This window comes from Hippoglossus hippoglossus, chromosome 22 (genome assembly GCF_009819705.1).
Source record: "Hippoglossus hippoglossus isolate fHipHip1 chromosome 22, fHipHip1.pri, whole genome shotgun sequence".
Classification (NCBI taxonomy): domain Eukaryota; kingdom Metazoa; phylum Chordata; class Actinopteri; order Pleuronectiformes; family Pleuronectidae; genus Hippoglossus; species Hippoglossus hippoglossus.
Window position 1 is genome coordinate 26,302,469 of NC_047172.1, and position 7,770 is coordinate 26,310,238.

Sequence of the window (7,770 nt, forward strand, 5' to 3'; positions counted from 1 at the left end):
CTGCTGACTGCACAGACGGCCTGTACTGAATGGACACTGAAAAGGGCCACTGTCTGGGCCCCTTAGCAGCGAGAGGTCTGAAATTTTGGATGAGCTCTCCCCTGCGGCCCTTGGTGGCTCAGCCCGGTTTTCAAAGTTCTGCCAGTTACAGGTCCAAAGATGATGCCAGAGGCCAGTTGATCCTGAAATCCACACAGGTGCAGTTCGGTCCCCGAACCACCCAGGGACCCCATATTCGCAGCAGAGCTTAAGCTAGGCACCCAGGAGGTGCATGAAAAATCTGGTGGCTCTACCTCAACCAGAAGTAAAAAAAACACCTCTAACTTTTGTCTCAGCTGCTGACTGCACAGACGGCCTGTACTGAATGGACACTGAAAAGGGCCACTGTCTGGGCCCCTTAGCAGCGAGAGGTCTGAAATTTTGGATGAGCTCTCCCCTGCGGCCCTTGGTGGCTCAGCCCGGTTTTCAAAGTTCTGCCAGTTACAGGTCCAAAGATGATGCCAGAGGCCAGTTGATCCTGAAATCCACACAGGTGCAGTTCGGTCCCCGAACCACCCAGGGACCCCATATTCGCAGCAGAGCTTAAGCCTGGCACCCAGGAGGTGCATGAAAAATCTGGTGGCTCTACCTCAACCAGAAGTAAAAAAAACACCTCTAACTTTTGTCTCAGCTGCTGACTGCACAGACGGCCTGTACTGAATGGACACTGAAAAGGGCCACTGTCTGGGCCCCTTAGCAGCGAGAGGTCTGAAATTTTGGATGAGCTCTCCCCTACAGGCCTTGGTGGCTCAGCCCGGTTTTCAAAGTTCTGCCAGTTACAGGTCCAAAGATGATGCCAGAGGCCAGTTGATCCTGAAATCCACACAGGTGCAGTTCGGTCCCCGAACCACCCAGGGATCCCATATTCGCAGCACAGCTTAAGCTTGGCACACAGGAGGTGCATGAAAAATCTGGTGGCTCTACCTCAACCAGAAGTTAAAAAAAAACCTCTAACTTTTGTCTCAGCTGCTGACTGCACAGACGGCCTGTACTGAATGGACACTGAAAAGGGCCACTGTCTGGGCCCCTTAGCAGCGAGAGGTCTGAAATTTTGGATGAGCTCTCCCCTACGGCCCTTGGTGGCTCAGCCCGGTTTTCAAAGTTCTGCCAGTTACAGGTCCAAAGATGATGCCAGAGGCCAGTTGATCCTGAAATCCACACAGGTGCAGTTCGGGCCCCGAGCCACTCAGGGGCCCCAGATTCGCAGCAGAGCTTAAGCTCGGCACCCAGGAGGTGCATGAAAAATCTGGTGGCTCTAGCTCAACCAGAAGTAAAAAAAACACCTCTAACTTTTGTCTCAGCTGCTGACTGCACAGACGGCCTGTACTGAATGGACACTGAAAAGGGCCACTGTCTGGGCCCCTTAGCAGCGAGAGGTCTGAAATTTTGGATGAGCTCTCCCCTACAGCCCTTGGTGGCTCAGCCCGGTTTTCAAAGTTCTGCCAGTTACAGGTCCAAAGATGATGCCAGAGGCCAGTTGATCCTGAAATCCACACAGGTGCAGTTCGGTCCCCGAACCACCCAGGGATCCCATATTCGCAGCACAGCTTAAGCTTGGCACACAGGAGGTGCATGAAAAATCTGGTGGCTCTACCTCAACCAGAAGTAAAAAAAAACCCTCTAACTTTTGTCTCAGCTGCTGACTGCACAGACGGCCTGTACTGAATGGACACTGAAAAGGGCCACTGTCTGGGCCCCTTAGCAGCGAGAGGTCTGAAATTTTGGATGAGCTCTCCCCTGAGGCCCTTGGTGGCTCAGCCCGGTTTTCAAAGTTCTGCCAGTTACAGGTCCAAAGATGATGCCAGAGGCCAGTTGATCCTGAAATCCACACAGGTGCAGTTCGGGCCCCGAACCACGCAGGGGCCCCAGATTCGCAGCAGAGCTTAAGCCCGGCACCCAGGAGGTGCATGCAAAATCTGGTGGCTCTAGCTCAACCAGTAAGTAAAAAAAAACCTCTAACTTTTGTCTCAGCTGCTGACTGCACAGACGGCCTGTACTGAATGGACACTGAAAAGGGCCACTGTCTGGGCCCCTTAGCAGCGAGAGGTCTGAAATTTTGGATGAGCTCTCCCCTGCGGCCCTTGGTGGCTCAGCCCGGTTTTCAAAGTTCTGCCAGTTACAGGTCCAAAGATGATGCCAGAGGCCAGTTGATCCTGAAATCCACACAGGTGCAGTTCGGGCCCCGAACCACGCAGGGGCCCCATATTCGCAGCAGAGCTTAAGCTCGGCACCCAGGAGGTGCATGAAAAATCTGGTGGCTCTAGCTCAACCAGAAGTAAAAAAAACACCTCTAACTTTTGTCTCAGCTGCTGACTGCACAGACGGCCTGTACTGAATGGACACTGAAAAGGGCCACTGTCTGGGCCCCTTAGCAGCGAGAGGTCTGAAATTTTGGATGAGCTCTCCCCTGCGGCCCTTGGTGGCTCAGCCCGGTTTTCAAAGTTCTGCCAGTTACAGGTCCAAAGATGATGCCAGAGGCCAGTTGATCCTGAAATCCACACAGGTGCAGTTCGGTCCCCGAACCACCCAGGGACCCCATATTCGCAGCAGAGCTTAAGCCTGGCACCCAGGAGGTGCATGCAAAATCTGGTGGCTCTAGCTCAACCAGAAGTAAAAAAACACCTCTAACTTTTGTCTCAGCTGCTGACTGCACAGACGGCCTGTACTGAATGGACACTGAAAAGGGCCACTGTCTGGGCCCCTTAGCAGCGAGAGGTCTGAAATTTTGGATGAGCTCTCCCCTGCGGCCCTTGGTGGCTCAGCCCGGTTTTCAAAGTTCTGCCAGTTACAGGTCCAAAGATGATGCCAGAGGCCAGTTGATCCTGAAATCCACACAGGTGCAGTTCGGTCCCCGAACCACCCAGGGACCCCATATTCGCAGCAGAGCTTAAGCCTGGCACCCAGGAGGTGCATGCAAAATCTGGTGGCTCTACCTCAACCAGAAGTTAAAAAAAACCTCTAACTTTTGTCTCAGCTGCTGACTGCACAGACGGCCTGTACTGAATGGACACTGAAAAGGGCCACTGTCTGGGCCCCTTAGCAGCGAGAGGTCTGAAATTTTGGATGAGCTCTCCCCTGAGGCCCTTGGTGGCTCAGCCCGGTTTTCAAAGTTCTGCCAGTTACAGGTCCAAAGATGATGCCAGAGGCCAGTTGATCCTGAAATCCACACAGGTGCAGTTCGGTCCCCGAACCACCCAGGGATCCCATATTCGCAGCACAGCTTAAGCTTGGCACACAGGAGGTGCATGAAAATCTGGTGGCTCTACCTCAACCAGAAGTAAAAAAAAAACCTCTAACTTTTGTCTCAGCTGCTGACTGCACAGACGGCCTGTACTGAATGGACACTGAAAAGGGCCACTGTCTGGGCCCCTTAGCAGCGAGAGGTCTGAAATTTTGGATGAGCTCTCCCCTACGGCCCTTGGTGGCTCAGCCCGGTTTTCAAAGTTCTGCCAGTTACAGGTCCAAAGATGATGCCAGAGGCCAGTTGATCCTGAAATCCACACAGGTGCAGTTCGGTCCCCGAACCACCCAGGGACCCCATATTCGCAGCACAGCTTAAGCTTGGCACACAGGAGGTGCATGAAAAATCTGGTGGCTCTACCTCAACCAGAAGTTAAAAAAAAACCTCTAACTTTTGTCTCAGCTGCTGACTGCACAGACGGCCTGTACTGAATGGACACTGAAAAGGGCCACTGTCTGGGCCCCTTAGCAGCGAGAGGTCTGAAATTTTGGATGAGCTCTCCCCTGCGGCCCTTGGTGGCTCAGCCCGGTTTTCAAAGTTCTGCCAGTTACAGGTCCAAAGATGATGCCAGAGGCCAGTTGATCCTGAAATCCACACAGGTGCAGTTCGGTCCCCGAACCACCCAGGGATCCCATATTCGCAGCACAGCTTAAGCTTGGCACACAGGAGGTGCATGAAAAATCTGGTGGCTCTACCTCAACCAGAAGTAAAAAAAAAACCTCTAACTTTTGTCTCAGCTGCTGACTGCACAGACGGCCTGTACTGAATGGACACTGAAAAGGGCCACTGTCTGGGCCCCTTAGCAGCGAGAGGTCTGAAATTTTGGATGAGCTCTCCCCTACGGCCCTTGGTGGCTCAGCCCGGTTTTCAAAGTTCTGCCAGTTACAGGTCCAAAGATGATGCCAGAGGCCAGTTGATCCTGAAATCCACACAGGTGCAGTTCGGTCCCCGAACCACCCAGGGACCCCATATTCGCAGCACAGCTTAAGCTTGGCACACAGGAGGTGCATGAAAAATCTGGTGGCTCTACCTCAACCAGAAGTTAAAAAAAAACCTCTAACTTTTGTCTCAGCTGCTGACTGCACAGACGGCCTGTACTGAATGGACACTGAAAAGGGCCACTGTCTGGGCCCCTTAGCAGCGAGAGGTCTGAAATTTTGGATGAGCTCTCCCCTGCGGCCCTTGGTGGCTCAGCCCGGTTTTCAAAGTTCTGCCAGTTACAGGTCCAAAGATGATGCCAGAGGCCAGTTGATCCTGAAATCCACACAGGTGCAGTTCGGTCCCCGAACCACCCAGGGACCCCATATTCGCAGCAGAGCTTAAGCCTGGCACCCAGGAGGTGCATGAAAAATCTGGTGGCTCTACCTCAACCAGAAGTAAAAAAAACACCTCTAACTTTTGTCTCAGCTGCTGACTGCACAGACGGCCTGTACTGAATGGACACTGAAAAGGGCCACTGTCTGGGCCCCTTAGCAGCGAGAGGTCTGAAATTTTGGATGAGCTCTCCCCTGCGGCCCTTGGTGGCTCAGCCCGGTTTTCAAAGTTCTGCCAGTTACAGGTCCAAAGATGATGCCAGAGGCCAGTTGATCCTGAAATCCACACAGGTGCAGTTCGGTCCCCGAACCACCCAGGGACCCCATATTCGCAGCAGAGCTTAAGCCTGGCACCCAGGAGGTGCATGAAAAATCTGGTGGCTCTACCTCAACCAGAAGTAAAAAAAACACCTCTAACTTTTGTCTCAGCTGCTGACTGCACAGACGGCCTGTACTGAATGGACACTGAAAAGGGCCACTGTCTGGGCCCCTTAGCAGCGAGAGGTCTGAAATTTTGGATGAGCTCTCCCCTGCGGCCCTTGGTGGCTCAGCCCGGTTTTCAAAGTTCTGCCAGTTACAGGTCCAAAGATGATGCCAGAGGCCAGTTGATCCTGAAATCCACACAGGTGCAGTTCGGTCCCCGAACCACCCAGGGATCCCATATTCGCAGCACAGCTTAAGCTTGGCACACAGGAGGTGCATGAAAAATCTGGTGGCTCTACCTCAACCAGAAGTAAAAAAAAACCTCTAACTTTTGTCTCAGCTGCTGACTGCACAGACGGCCTGTACTGAATGGACACTGAAAAGGGCCACTGTCTGGGCCCCTTAGCAGCGAGAGGTCTGAAATTTTGGATGAGCTCTCCCCTGCGGCCCTTGGTGGCTCAGCCCGGTTTTCAAAGTTCTGCCAGTTACAGGTCCAAAGATGATGCCAGAGGCCAGTTGATCCTGAAATCCACACAGGTGCAGTTCGGGCCCCGAACCACCCAGGGGCCCCAGATTCGCAGCAGAGCTTAAGCTCGGCACCCAGGAGGTGCATGAAAAATCTGGTGGCTCTACCTCAACCAGAAGTAAAAAAACACCTCTAACTTTTGTCTCAGCTGCTGACTGCACAGACGGCCTGTACTGAATGGACACTGAAAAGGGCCACTGTCTGGGCCCCTTAGCAGCGAGAGGTCTGAAATTTTGGATGAGCTCTCCCCTACAGCCCTTGGTGGCTCAGCCCGGTTTTCAAAGTTCTGCCAGTTACAGGTCCAAAGATGATGCCAGAGGCCAGTTGATCCTGAAATCCACACAGGTGCAGTTCGGTCCCCGAACCACCCAGGGATCCCATATTCGCAGCACAGCTTAAGCTTGGCACACAGGAGGTGCATGAAAAATCTGGTGGCTCTACCTCAACCAGAAGTAAAAAAAAACCTCTAACTTTTGTCTCAGCTGCTGACTGCACAGACGGCCTGTACTGAATGGACACTGAAAAGGGCCACTGTCTGGGCCCCTTAGCAGCGAGAGGTCTGAAATTTTGGATGAGCTCTCCCCTGCGGCCCTTGGTGGCTCAGCCCGGTTTTCAAAGTTCTGCCAGTTACAGGTCCAAAGATGATGCCAGAGGCCAGTTGATCCTGAAATCCACACAGGTGCAGTTCGGGCCCCGAACCACGCAGGGGCCCCAGATTCGCAGCAGAGCTTAAGCCCGGCACCCAGGAGGTGCATGAAAAATCTGGTGGCTCTACCTCAACCAGAAGTAAAAAAAACACCTCTAACTTTTGTCTCAGCTGCTGACTGCACAGACGGCCTGTACTGAATGGACACTGAAAAGGGCCACTGTCTGGGCCCCTTAGCAGCGAGAGGTCTGAAATTTTGGATGAGCTCTCCCCTGCGGCCCTTGGTGGCTCAGCCCGGTTTTCAAAGTTCTGCCAGTTACAGGTCCAAAGATGATGCCAGAGGCCAGTTGATCCTGAAATCCACACAGGTGCAGTTCGGGCCCCGAACCACGCAGGGGCCCCAGATTCGCAGCAGAGCTTAAGCCCGGCACCCAGGAGGTGCATGAAAAATCTGGTGGCTCTAGCTCAACCAGAAGTAAAAAAAACACCTCTAACTTTTGTCTCAGCTGCTGACTGCACAGACGGCCTGTACTGAATGGACACTGAAAAGGGCCACTGTCTGGGCCCCTTAGCAGCGAGAGGTCTGAAATTTTGGATGAGCTCTCCCCTGCGGCCCTTGGTGGCTCAGCCCGGTTTTCAAAGTTCTGCCAGTTACAGGTCCAAAGATGATGCCAGAGGCCAGTTGATCCTGAAATCCACACAGGTGCAGTTCGGTCCCCGAACCACCCAGGGACCCCATATTCGCAGCAGAGCTTAAGCCCGGCACCCAGGAGGTGCATGAAAAATCTGGTGGCTCTACCTCAACCAGAAGTAAAAAAACACCTCTAACTTTTGTCTCAGCTGCTGACTGCACAGACGGCCTGTACTGAATGGACACTGAAAAGGGCCACTGTCTGGGCCCCTTAGCAGCGAGAGGTCTGAAATTTTGGATGAGCTCTCCCCTGCGGCCCTTGGTGGCTCAGCCCGGTTTTCAAAGTTCTGCCAGTTACAGGTCCAAAGATGATGCCAGAGGCCAGTTGATCCTGAAATCCACACAGGTGCAGTTCGGTCCCCGAACCACCCAGGGACCCCATATTCGCAGCACGAGCTTAAGCCTTGGCACACAGGAGGTGCATGAAAAATCTGGTGGCTCTACCTCAACCAGAAGTAAAAAAAAACCTCTAACTTTTGTCTCAGCTGCTGACTGCACAGACGGCCTGTACTGAATGGACACTGAAAAGGGCCACTGTCTGGGCCCCTTAGCAGCGAGAGGTCTGAAATTTTGGATGAGCTCTCCCCTGCGGCCCTTGGTGGCTCAGCCCGGTTTTCAAAGTTCTGCCAGTTACAGGTCCAAAGATGATGCCAGAGGCCAGTTGATCCTGAAATCCACACAGGTGCAGTTCGGGCCCCGAACCACGCAGGGGCCCCATATTCGCAGCAGAGCTTAAGCTCGGCACCCAGGAGGTGCATGAAAAATCTGGTGGCTCTAGCTCAACCAGAAGTAAAAAAAACACCTCTAACTTTTGTCTCAGCTGCTGACTGCACAGACGGCCTGTACTGAATGGACACTGAAAAGGGCCACTGTCTGGGCCCCTTAGCAGCG